Here is a 13,732-nt window from a genome sequence, read left to right as displayed (position 1 = left end):
CCAAACAGTTAACTAAACACGACAACAAATGAACCAAACGTTAACTGAGCACCACATTGCACAATATAACATACTCCTAATAGGAGATCGGATAGTTAACCAAACCAAGCATGCTTGACAACTTGGAGAATTGCACCCTGAAGAATTGAACATCACATTTGCAGAATTGAACCAAACAGTTAACTGAACACCACATTGCACGACATATAGAACATATACTCTAGAGCAGAAGATTGCATGGTAAAAGTAGATAGCACAATTCACTAGAATTTGTTAAGGAAAGGTAGTAGCTAGCAAACTGAACATGGGTCCTTATAGTGAGCTAATAAGACAAGCTACTCCTCATTGTCGGAGATATCGACGATGATTGGCTCCTTGGACATGGAAGAGGGTGAGGCCTCCACTTCGTGGGTGCCCTCGTCATAGTGGTGAGTTGCCTGAGCCGCTCTGGGTACCAACCTGCTGGCTCTCGAGATGAGGTAAGCACGTGCACGCTGAGAAAACACCTCGTAGTCTTCGTCGAAGGAACCGACGGTGGCCTCGAGAAAATGCCATGAACTGTCATTTAAAGCAGCCAACCGCGTCATGGCGTCGGTGCACGAGGCGTCGACGGTGGCCTAGACGGTGATGTGCTCCTCCAAGGGCTGGGGGTCGGCACGAATGACAACCATCACAACCTCGTCTGCGCGTGCGGCCATGATTTGCTTCTCCGCTGCCAAATGCTCCTTGAGATCCTAGCTATGGAGCAATCTGCCGGCTGTTGGCTCGAGGAGCTGCCAGCCGTCCTCTGGAGTCTGTGCACGACTCCAAACAAGTCAACCGGCTTCACTCCATTCTTCCTCGTCTATGGCGCCAAAGCCGTCATCCCAACGGACATAGAGTTCGACTCCCCGCGAGTCACCATGTACACCGAGGAAGAAGCAGAAGAAGCATGTCAAGATGGTGTCGATCTGCTGGAAGAGGGCCGGCTGTTGGCACTCAGCCGGTCCAGCATCTACCAGCAGAGTCTGCGTCGATACTACAACAAGAAGGTCAGGCCAAGATCCTTTCAAGAAGGCGACCTTGTGCTCCGGCTGATCCAACGAATAGCCGGCCAGCACAAGTTGTCGGCACCTTGGGAAGGCCCCTTCATCATCAGCAAGGTGCTAGGGAATGACGCCTACTATTTGATCGACGCCCAGAAGCCCCGAGCGTGCAAGAGGGACGATTCCGGCAAAGAGACAGAGCGCCCGTGGAATGCGAATCTTCTTCAAAGATTTTACAGTTGATGCAGTATGTATCACACTACTCCTTTGTATTAAAGTACTAAGACTTTGGGCCCCCCGAGACGAGCTCGGGGACTGCCCTTTTTGTTATTTGTACGATAAGAATTATGCCTCCGAGTACATTACTTTCATTACAAGCCGCTTGGCACCGGGCTTGACTAGTCGGCCCGGGGACTCGCCGCCTTGCGCTATGAGAAGCTTCCCGCAGTCAGACAAGTAGTGTGCGGTGCCCAATCCGCCTCCTGGCAAAGCCGCAGCTCGCAGAGCGACTGTGAGGCAGGCGGGAGTGAGGAAGAACGGGCACCCACACGAAAAATGGCTAAGGACCTAAAGCACGAACATAGCATAAGACGGCCTCCAGCATTTCTGAAGCGGAAGGCCGACTCATGAGTAGCCGGCTCGCCGTCTTTATTAGCCTCTATTAAGGACGGTCGACTCTTGGGTAGTCGGCATGTCGCCTTCTATCCGACTTGCTAAAGAAACTCTAAACGGCCAAGTCCTTGCCTTCCCGAAGTAGCCAAGCACTTGACCCAGTGACAGTCCGCAGAGCGGCTGCTCGACTGACAAGCCAACGACTAAAGGAAGGCGGCAAAAGGAAAAGCCTAAAGAGTAGTAAGCAAGGAAAGACGGAAAGCAGATTAATATTTACATAGGCCCTTGGCCGAATCTTCGAATAGAAGTTCAAGATACACCCCGCGGGTGGAATTGTTCGAATCTAACAAAGTTTTCAAAAGATTACTAAGACAAACAAACAGAGGCGAAAAAGAAGCCTAGGAGGCGGCGTCTGGGATTGGAGGATCGGAGGAGACGGCGGTGTCAGGTGTCGGGGCAGTCGGCTGGGCGGTCTCGGTTTGATCGCCTCCGGCGGCAGTCGTTTTCTCTTGACGCGGCTCGTTGCTGGAGGCGCGGTCGAGCTGAGGCTGGCCGCCTGCTCCGTCTTCTGGCACCTCCGCCTCGCCTTCGGCCTCCGCCTCGTCCTCCTCCTCAGTGTTGGAGTCGATCACCTCCGCCGACTCCTCGCCATACTCCGCGTTCATCCCGAACCACTCTGCCGGCACTTCCTCACCGCCTTCAGCCCGCTCGGGCACGAAGACGCTGGTGTCCGTGTACTCGGTGATGGCCGCCGCACGCTCGATAAGGGCGCCCTCCACGGCCTCCAATTCGGCCTGGGCTTCTGACCGGAACGCGGCCAGGCGGTCCAGGTCCAGCCCTGGATACCGCGCCTTGACAAACTCCAAGGCCCGGCGTGCTCCGGCCCGGGCCGAGGAGCCCTTCCAAGCCTCAAGACGGTCGGCAGCGACTTCCAGCCAGTCAGCGATCCGACTGGCGGTGCGCAGAGCCGGCATATTCGGCCACAAAGGGGCAACCGCCTGGGCGCCGGCACGCTGAAGCTGGCGCATCTGCCGGTGGACCGGAGGAAGACGGGCTTCAATGCTCAGGAGCTATTCATCAACGGTTCGGGGGGCATTTGCGGCGATCTCCTCACCATTCGCCCTTTGCGCCTCACGAGCAGCCTCGATGGCCAGAGGGACCGCCTGCGAGTGACCAGGGAAGAAGTCTGCCAAGACAAAAAAGAAGAAAGTCGAAAAATCAGAAGTAGGCCCGACACATAGTCGGAAGCGCGAAGACGCGAAAGAAATGTACCATCCACAATATCCTTGATCTCGTGGAAGCCGGAGGTCAGCATCGCCTCCCTGTTAGTACAGGAGGAGCGCTCGCTCTCGAACTCGGCCAGGAGAGCGGCTTCCTTCTTCTCGGCCTCATCCTGCGCCTTCTTGAGCATCTCCTTCTGCTCGGCCAGCTGCGCCGCCAGCAGGTCGCGCTCCATGGCGAGCCTGTCACACTCCTCCTCCTTGGCACGACGGGCAGTATTGGCCTCGCCCAGCTGCTCCTGAAGAGCGGCGTTGGCTCCTGAAAATCGAAAGAGAAAACAAATCAGTCGTCAGCAAAGAAGATCGCCGGGAAGATCCGACCTGACTGCTCAGCAGTCGGCCCGAATCTCGGGGACTACAGCCCGCGGGTGCGCCAGCGCGTCCCCGCGAAGAAGAAGAACTCACTCCGGCTTTCCGACAAGTCGGCAGCCCGCTTGCTCAACTCCTCAACATTGCGGTTGAAGGCAGTGGCGCGGAGGTTGTGATACTCCTGCAGTAAGAAATTGAAGACGAAGTTAGTGTTTGGAACTCACCAGAGGGAGTTCCGAACCGCCTGCTCAGCAGCCGGCCCGGAACTCGGGGACTACACCCAGTGGGGGCGCGCGGGCGCGCCCCCACAGAGAAAAACAAGAAACAAGAAGGAGAAGAAACTTACTCGGACGGTCGTTCGCGCGGCCAGGTGGTGCAGGCCTGAAGGGCGTCGCCTTCGGCCCGCAACTTTGCCTGGACTTCCAGGAGCAATTGATTTAGCGGCCCGGTGCCACCTCCGCGCACCCACCCGGTGGGTGCGGCGCTTGTGGCCTTGGCGTCTAGAGCTGCCGAGCTGGCAGCGTCGGTCTCCCGAGGTCGCGGCGCCGAGGTCGCCCTCTCAAGACGGCGACGCACCAGCGAGGCGACTTGGAGAAGCGGCCGCGTTTCGGCCTCGTCCATGGCCGGCGGCTCCGACGGATCCACCGGCTGTTTGCCGTGCCACCTCCCAGACAGCGGTGGAGGCGGCGGCGGCGGCACAAGGGCATCCAACATGGAGGCCTCGCTGCTCTCCTTCTCCGCGATGGGGTTCTCGGTGCCGGCTCCCCCGGTCTGCCCCGTGAACTCTGGAGGCGGCGGTGCAGACGATAGAAGGGGGACGAGCATCGCCGATTGGCGACGCGCGGCCTCCTCGGCACGCCGTCTCGCTGCAAGGGCGGCTTCGGCATCATCCAGCTTTTTCTGGCCGGAGGCGGCCGCCCTGTCGGCCTCCGCCTTCTCCAAACGCGCGACCTCCTCCTCCTCGCGCTTCTCTCGCGCATTCCGCTCCGTCGCCTCCCGGAGGTCGGCGGCAGGGTCGGGCCGCCGAGTATTGGGGGATGTCTCTGCCGACCCCATGACGGAGGGACGACGACTCTCTCAAGGGAAAGAGGGGCCCTGAAGAAGAATGGAGGGAGTATATAAACGAAGACTCAGACAAGATTCAACGAAGAAAATAAAAAAGCGTAAAGACTTACGCGGATACTAGCAGCGGCTTTCTCACTTCCCTTCGGAAGTGGTTGGCCTTCGCAGCCACCTCCTCTCGTCTGGTCGCGGCGGCCGCCCCCTTGAACTTCTTCAATTTGCCGCCGGGCGCACTCGGCCCGGTGTGACGCCTCTTCGCGCCGCCTTGGCCGGCGGAGGAGCCGGCGCCTGACGGGCCGATCCTCAGTTGGTGGCGCGGAGCGACTTCGCCTTCGGTGTCGTCATCAGGCCAGTCGGCGAAGGTGGCCGAGGGCCTGAAGTCGCCTTCTGCCCCCCCTCCCCCGCCTTCGGCGTCGGCTTCCATCGTTGCCGCCCCCAAGTCGGGGTCGTCGACGTCGCTCTCCGCGCGGTCGGGAACATACTCGCAGGGCGGCCTCGTGGCGCCGGCGGCAGGCTGCATAAGAGGATTCTAGCTCAGAAGAAGCCAGCAAGAGTCAGAAGCCGGAGTCGGCTGCGGAAAAAGATAAAATAGCAGGGAGACGCGACTTACCACTGGTGGAGGGTTGTCGCACGAGTACGGCTCCTTGCCGAACCGCCAGTCCTCCTCGTACTCGCAGTGCGCTATGTAATTTACCATGTTCGCCACCTCCTTGCGGGGCATCTCCTTGGTGCTCATCCGACTTGGGTCTCGGAGGCCGCTCATCTGACAGATTAGGTGAGGCCGGCCTTGGAGCGGGAGAACTCGGCGCGCCACGAAGGCGGCCAGCAAGTCGGCCCCGATGAGTCCCTCCGACTGCGTCAAGACTCGGAGTCGCGCCACGGCGGCGGCTTCGGCGGGAGTCAGCGTCTTCATTCGGTGGGACCAGCTGGGGAGCCGCCCAGTCAGGGGAGCAGCGTTGTAAGGCGGCAAGTTGACCCAGTCGCCGTCGGAGGCGAGGTTCTTCACGTAGAAGTATGAGCGCTGCCACATCTTCACCGACTTGATCAGCGTGATGGGAGGAAAGGGGTTGTCGGCCGTCGAGTGCCGCATCATGATGAAGGCGCCGCACTGGGTCGACATGCCGGCGATGTGCGTGCCGAGCTTAGAAGAGAAGAATTCTCCCCACAGCTCGATGGTGGGGAGAACGCCGAGGAAACCTTCGCACAGGGTGGCGAAGGCGGAGAGCAGCACCACCGTGTTCGGTGTGAGGTGGTGCGGCTGAAGTCTGTGGAACTCCAGGAACGAGCGGAAGAAGCCGCTCGCTGGCAGCCCCAGGCCACGCATAAGGTGCGAGCGGAAGATGACCCGCTCGCCCTCTTCCGGCGCCAGCCGGATTTCCCCCTCAGGCGCGGTGCGGGCACGCACGAGGTCCGTGCTGGGGAGATGGCGGGTCTGGCGGAGGAACTCGATGTGTTCTTCCTCTACCTCCGAGCCGTCCCATACACCGGAGTGCACGGCAGAGGCCGCGGCGGAGGAAGAGATCATCGCCGCGGTAGGATGTGCGCCTGCTCAACGGCGGAGGAAGGAGGGAGAGAAAGCAATATGAGGCGGGGGAGCGGGGAAGAAGGGCGCGCGAGCTGTGCCGCTCCGCTTCCCCCCGCCTACTTATATCCCTACGGGCTGAGAAGCCGAGGGGGCAGGCGTGGGATTAACTGCGCACGATGCCCCACGCCGCCCCATGATTTACCCACGAAGTTACTGCGTGCAGTAACGACGTGGGAAAACCAACCGTCCTCAGCCACAACGGATCCGTCCGTATGCTGAGGCGCGGTAGTGGCGGGCCCCGCCTGACGGCCCGTCCCATCACGCGCGTGGGCAGGCAGACTGTTCTCCCCACGTGGCACCACGCGATAGGACCGCCCTAATGGCTGCGGGGAAGCGTATCAGGCATGCCGCCTGGCTTCCCGCCACGACCTTCGAACTAAGGCTCTTCACCGAAGCTCTGACTTTCGACAGTCGGTCCAAGGGAAGACGACAGCCGAGTCCCAGAGTCTGCACTTTTAAAAGATTGAAGCTGTTGAAGCCCCACAATGCAGTGACTGCGGGGTTTCACCAGCTTCGGGGACTACTGTCGGAGTAATGGGCCACGGGTAGGCTAACCCGAGCCCCAGGACATTTCAAGACATCAGGGCAGGCCGCGCCCCTCAGGCCGAGTCCCAGGAGCGACTCCAAGATATGCCGAGTACCAGGCGGCGACTCCAAGATATGCCGAGTACCAGGCGACGACTCCCAGATAAGCCGACTCCAAGCTGGCGACTTCCAAGGAGGCCGACTATGGAGAGTCGGCCCAAGACTCCTCCCTTATCCCGAAGTACGACGTGGGGTACGGTTACGGCATGGCCGTTTTCCCCCTGCTTACGAAGGGCTGGCATGGCTACAGTAAGCCGTACCACTGGAAGATCTCCGGCGAGATACGACACTGTTGCCATGCCTGCCCTGACCTCAGCCACAGTACGCAGTGCACTGTGCCCATGACGCCGGCCTGTACGACCCGAAGGCGGCCGGGCCGCCTGTCAGTGGGTGGGCCGAAGCCGGCCTGGGCAACCCGAATACGGGCCCGTGGGAGTCGGCCTCTCTGGAGTCGGCCGACTCCTCCCGGGCCCCACGAGCCATTAATCAGATAAGATGGGGAATGGCGACAGTGATCGCCCGATAGACGGCGGCACTGTTGCCACGACCCGATGACCGAGCCTGCATCATCAGGAGTGCCGCTACAGTATCAAGCCTGTCCACGGGACTCGCCAGTCGGCGGGCCCCAGAAGCCGGCGGGAAGGACGGCGGCCTGAGAGACAGACGGCTGGGACCCGCGCCCAGCCGGATTACTATTGTACCCCCGAGGGGTAGGCCTATATAAACCCCCTGGGGCACCCATGCAAAGGGTTCGGACCTAGAGAGAGAGATAGACCAGATAGCCCAGGAAGGAGAGAGCTAGCCTTGCCCTCTCCTACCTCCCGAAATAGCTCCTGGAGCACCATTGTAGCCACTTTGCATTGGTGATCATGCGGAGACCCCGCAGAGCAGCAGTAGGGGTGTTATCTCCTAGGAGAGCCCTGAAGCTGGGTAAGTTCCGCCGGCGTGCATGTCTTCGCCTCATCCCGCTTCTAGGCACCGGCGACGTTCTACTCGCTGCCACCATGATAAGCCATCCTTTGGCATATGTCGTATCCAACCCCCGACAGACTCCGTTTGATATTCCCTTTCTTCGAAACACTAAAATAGGCACAAAAAACAACAATTCGGGCTGGGGCTCCGGTTAGTAGGTTAGTCCCAAAAATGATATAAAAGTGTAAAGTAAAGCCCATAAACATCCAAAATGGGAAATATAATAGCATGGAACAATCAAAAATTATAGATACGTTGGAGACGTATCAAGCATCCCCAAGCTTAATTCATGCTCGTCCTCGAGTAGGTAAATGATAAAAAACAGAATTTTTGATGTGGAATGCTACCTTGCATAATTCTCAATGTAATTTTCTTTATTGTGGCATGAAAGTTTAGATCCAAATGATTCAAAATAAAAGTTCATATTGACATAAGAAATAGTAATACTTCAAGCATACTAATCAAAGAAATCATGTCTTCTCAAAATAACATGGCTAAAGAAAGTTCATCCCTACAAAATCATATAGTTAGGTCATGATTCATTTTCGTCACACAAAAATGCTCCCATCTTTCACACCCCTGATGACAAGCCAAGCAATTGTTTCATACTTAAATAATCTCAAACTTTTTCAACTTTCACGCAATACATCAGCGTGAGCCATGGATATAGCACTATGGGTGGAATAGAATATGATGATGGAGGTTGTGTGGAGAAGACAAAAAAGGAGAAAGTCTCACATTAAGCGTGAGCCATGGCAGCATCGATCGGCTTCAGTTAGCAGCAGTACCGAAGGAATCGCTCCATCGGGTTCAGTTAACAGCCATCGATCGATCGCTCAGGTTCAGTAATGCGTAGCCTGCAGTGCAATCTCTCGGGTTCAGTTAGAGCCCAACGCCTCGCTCGGCTTCAGTTAGAGCCAACGCCTCACACACACGCGCCTACGTACGAGAGAAACGCGCATCGCTTCGCCCCTGACCTCCCACCGTAACCGGCAACTCCCAAATTTTCCTCCCCCTCGCTTCTACCACGGTTTTTTCCGTCATGGACGGCCCAAAGAATGTCATGCAGCTGCGTCTCCGGCCCACCCAGGACAAAAAGCCCATTTTCTGTCATGATTTTTTGTCATAGAAGTAGGAGCCCACCACATATATGATGATACCGGGTTTTGTCACAATTATCATCATAGAAGTGTCATATGTATGACAGAAAAAAAATTCGTTCGGCCCAAAATGTCACGGATGTGTATTTTTTTGTAGTGATAGGTAAGGCCGAACCAAAGTCCACAACTTCGGCCACTAATGAAATTTTTATGCAGGCGAAAGTAAGGATTGGAGAAAGTTTATTGTTGATTATCTGCAAAATCTTAGCAAAAGGGTGAACAATATGGTTCGGAGGATGACCTTGAGGTACATATCTATGGAACTTTATCACCGGATTGTTAATGAAGCTGAGAAGGTTTCACCCAAGTTTGCATCAGAAAGTTCACACAAGACATGGCCGATATATACTTATCATCCTAAGAACATATAGATGGCCGATGGAGTGTGGACATCGTCCTTAGAACAAACTTGGTACAAGTTATTTTTCGGCATGCTAGCTTTGCCGAAAAACAGGGGGGCATGTGTTGACGCTCAAAGTGGCACATTTATAAAGAGTGGCTTGAAGTTATGTCAAGATTAATTCAAACTTACCATTGAAAGTCACCATGAGATGGCTCTCTTCGAGAAGATGAAGATAAATATGAAGATGGTCTAAAATGGAGCTCGGATGTAAAAGTTATGACAAGTTCAGAGATACTCATGTCGACACCAGATTAAAGAATGGCCAGAAACCCAATTAATATTGCTTCAACTGGAGAAAGCTACAACATGAAAGTTGTGCGCCTCGTTGAAACGATCGATTTCAGTATAAAGATCGTCCCAATCTATGGTCGTATGCAAAAGTTAGAGCCCGCACAGTGCGACCCTCCAGTGAGCAAAATATGACGCTCGGAACCATACACATATGTGGGTATGTCTGATGAGATGCGTGAATAATTAGCTGCTTTGCATGAGCGATTTGACCATCAAGATGACCTCTGATGAAAAAAACGTTCAACATTAAAGTTGTTAGTCTCGTCGAAACGGTCAAGATTGCTTTTGGACTCGTTTCCATCTGAGATCATCTACCACCACAAAAAAGACCCGCAAGGTGCAGCCAGTTTTAGACCGAACAGTTTTGGTAAGTTCGGATAAAACCAATCCGATTTTGACTAGGGTTTTGGATGTGAATCCAAACCTTTTCCTTACACGAGAAGTCCAGCCGCCTCTCATATACCTAAGGGGTGACGGCCGATTGAACAACACCAATCGAACCAATCAATCTATTACACTTTTGTGTTCATCTATCTTTATTCCCTACCCTTGTATCTTTCTTTCTCGTTCTTCGTTCGTTCATCGCGTTGGAGGGCAGCGATCCACGAGGATCTAGGGGCGAGCGAATCGACCTAGGGAAGCCCATAGCCGCCACACTCCGTGACGGAGTCCCTCCCGGGCGTGTGGGGTTTCGGGTCTGCAAAAGCACCCGCCGACTGTCTTGCGTATCGCGCTGTCGGTCGGGTGTCCTTCGACATGAGCTGCGGTGCATCACCCCCGGCGTCGAGGGTAAACGTGACGTGTTCGTGTTTCAATAGAGGGCATCACCCCCACGAACGCCTCACAGTATAAGGCAAAAATGGACAGAAGGAGGATTGAGTTGGAGTGAATGTGGAGCCCGTGGAGGCCATAATGGTGAAGAACGGCATAGAAGAAGCGGGAGAATGGGGGCACCAACCCCGAGTAGACGCTGTGTAGGAAGAAAGGGAAGAAAGTGTTGTTCGCGGGCTCTGGAGCGGCGGTGGCGACCCGGAGCGCCGTCCCCTTCCACTCATTGTCCTTGCTCGTCGTCAGGAGGAGCGCAGTCTAGAGCTTCTCCCCAGACACAGAGGGTGCAAGCAGCGCCGGCTCGTACCAGGCGGAGCCGACAGCCGAAGCTGAGGCCGTGGACTTCTCAGTGGCCATAGAGCAAAGGATTGGAGGGGAAAATCGGCAGATCTGGTGAGTTCTTCCACTGCTGGGAGAAGGGGATCTGGAACAAGACGAAGAAGGGGCAATGAAAGCCTGGCGACGGGTGGCAGCCCTTTTGTCAGATGGAAATAGTTAATGAGGTAGCATGGGGAAGCGGAGTCACCCATGTCCCATCAATCGCCACACGTCATCAAGGCCGCAGGCGGTTAGGGCTCGCGGCGCTCCGCACTTCCCCTTTGGCTTTGCCTGGAAGCCAAGTCCGAGTGCGCCTTGGGCTCGGGGGCTACTGTCAGCGTCCTAGATATGGGGGTATCCAGCCCTGCCTGTCTGCGACCCACCGCGTGGCTCCATCAACAGCCTTGTATGGCCCAGCTACAACATCAACAGGACAAGACCCTCGTGAGGCAGACGACGCCAAGACCCCTGAGGGGATCGGCCTCCTCAGGCTGGCTCCCGAGGGGCGGAGAGTTCCATGCAAGGTTTGCCTCACGAGGCTCAGCTAACGTGAGCCATGGCGACCAAGGCCAGGCGGGCACCAGGCGGGCGCAGAGCGCAAGTTTCCTCTTCGGTGCAAAGGAGGCAAGCCGTAGGCGCAGAGTCCCAAGGAATCAGCCAAAGGTTTCCATTCTGGTGCAACTAGACCAAGACCGCCAGGACGGCAGGACGGAGGTCATCGACGAGCCCACCGCATCGTCACGACCAGAGGCTTTTCGCAGGCGAAGACTACTTTTGTTAGGATAAGTTGTACTACTTGTCCCCTTTCAAATCCGGTCGTTGTGGGATCCTTCCCGCCAACATTTGGGAAGAGGACCAAGGCCACTATAAATAGGACTAGCCACCACCATAGAGAAGGAACAAGTCGAACTAGCTCACACCACACCAGCTCCCTTGAGCTCAAGAACACCTAACCTCTTGAGGCCAGTTCATCCACTGTACTAGTTCGTCCTCAGCCCTCCGAGGCAATACACCAAAACGCTAGAGTAGGGCATTACACCGCAAGGTGGCCCGAATCAGGATAAACTGATGTGTCTCTTTGTCTCTTTGAGCTTGTCACGCTAAGCTTAGGAGGATCGCGAGTAGGCAGGCTGGGTAGGCTGAGATCTCCACATGCACCCTAGAGTTCGAACCTCTCAAGGGTTTGCGGAGCCCGCCGATAGTAACGTTGTGTCAACAACAGTTGGATCGCCTTTCACCATCATTGGATAGTTTTGTCCAAGGAAGAGCGAGTTTTCTCCAAGACTGTCAATACTGAACCAGGGAGAAGGTGTTGGTGCTAGCACACTAGTATCCATCCTGAACACCCTGCAACGGATCTTGGAATAGGTCCAGAGAGTGCAACCATGCGAGACAACACCTGCTTCCTTACTAACATCAGTAGTGCCCTGTATACAGACAAGAAGAGGTGATCCATCGGAATAAGTTGCCAGGTGCCACTGAGTATATGGGTCCTGCTCTTTCTCATGCTCGTGATCATCACCATCGTCATCTTCCCCTTGGTTATAATTTTTTTCAAGTATAGGTGGTGGAATGTTCACAGGACCTTGGAAACACAAGAAGCTTATTAGTAAAGGGAAACTGGCTAGCTAACCCGCATGCATGTGGATGAAACAATTATAATTACACTGGAAGACAAACATACCGAAACCATAAGGATTCCATGCAAAAGCAGTGCCATGAGTGGTGGCAGCAAACACAAGACCCTCGTATTGAATTGCATCGCAGTACTCATCCGTGTACAAAAATTGATTTTCTTGCAATATCCATCGAGTCGTGGAAGCAAGGACGGCAACAAGCTTGTCGAAGAAAGCAACAACTTCATAGTTCGTGTAAATCCAAGAGCGGTTGGGAACTCGACAAATTGCTATCTTCCGCAGACGACAGTCACCATGATCGTATTTTTACATACGTAGAATACCGGTTTGCTCAATTTCAGGGCAGTCTGAGATTTTTGGAAGTGGAACCCGGTGACGAGTGTACACATTCACAAGTTCCCACTCGCAGTTGTACCCAATATAAACAACCCAATCTCCATTTGCGCCTGCCCAAGCCTTACGCTCAAGCGTTGGCATCTTAACATCACACATATCATTATCAAGCGGCATCAACTTGCACAAGGCGAGGCTTCTATCGTCCCCGCGCCAATGATCAGGGTCACGGCGAAGAAGATAGGGGAGATCAAAACCGCTCCTGGACCCTTGGGTTGCTTGTAATGATGTTATTAGTTGAGTCGAGAATGGTCTTGAACGAACCTGCCATGCTAGCCGAGGTGATGACATCGCACCGATCAATGAGTTCCTCCACCACGTCATCTTTCAAATCGGGGCAAGAATAACGGGGTCATTTCCGGCCTGTTCCCTCCATGGAGGAGACAATCAAACAATGGAAGAAGGAAAGGGTGAAGGCAAATGGAGGGAGGAAGAGCGTGTGACAGGAGTTCCAAATCGAGAGTGAAAGGCGAAGAGGCGATGGACGGTTGCCAGGTACAAGAAGAGGCTAGTGGGGAGCAAACGGTTGCCACAGAGGTCACACCCCGACGACAAGGCCGAGTGAACCGCATGCCGTATATCGCACATACCTTGATCTAGCTGGTCGTTTATTTTGTGTTGCCTAATCACAAACAGTTCATCCGAGTGAACCGTATGTTGTATATAGCACACGCCTTCATCTGGCTGCCCGTTTCTTTTGTGTTACCTCATCGCAAATAGTTTATTGAACTGAACCATATGACCTGGATCGCACACACAACTAAAATCTCAACCGTGCTTGATGCATCCGTCATCGCAAATGTTTTGCACCTTTTAGACGGATTTTTTACACCATCGTTTGTGATTATTGCATCGCACACAGTTTCGTTGAAGGGTCTATGATCGTAGTGTCGCGGTAGCAGCATCCTGCAGTAGTATGTGTATAGGCGGCAACATTTACTACCCCTCCCTCGCCCGCTGCACGCACGACAGAACATGCACCCTCGGTGCATTCAAAGGCCTCCATTAAGAAACCTATTCCGGCCACACGTCGGTTGATGAGCGGGTCTGTATTGGTACTGTTACAACAAATGTTAGTGGTAACTTTACTTAAATTTAATTAGCTTTAATTAAAATTTATTATTAAAACAAGCAAAGCATTGCCTCGTTCTATCAGTGCCACATAATCAACATGCACAACAATTAGTATTATTATTCTCAGGACACACATGATCAACACATTTGCCGCACTTTCACAGAGACAATACTACGAAGTTTGAACAACTTGTTTTT

The sequence above is a fragment of the Triticum aestivum genome, chromosome 7B (assembly GCF_018294505.1).
Source record: "Triticum aestivum cultivar Chinese Spring chromosome 7B, IWGSC CS RefSeq v2.1, whole genome shotgun sequence".
In the NCBI taxonomy this organism is placed as follows: Eukaryota; Viridiplantae; Streptophyta; class Magnoliopsida; order Poales; family Poaceae; genus Triticum; species Triticum aestivum.
This window is presented reverse-complemented; position numbering follows the sequence as displayed.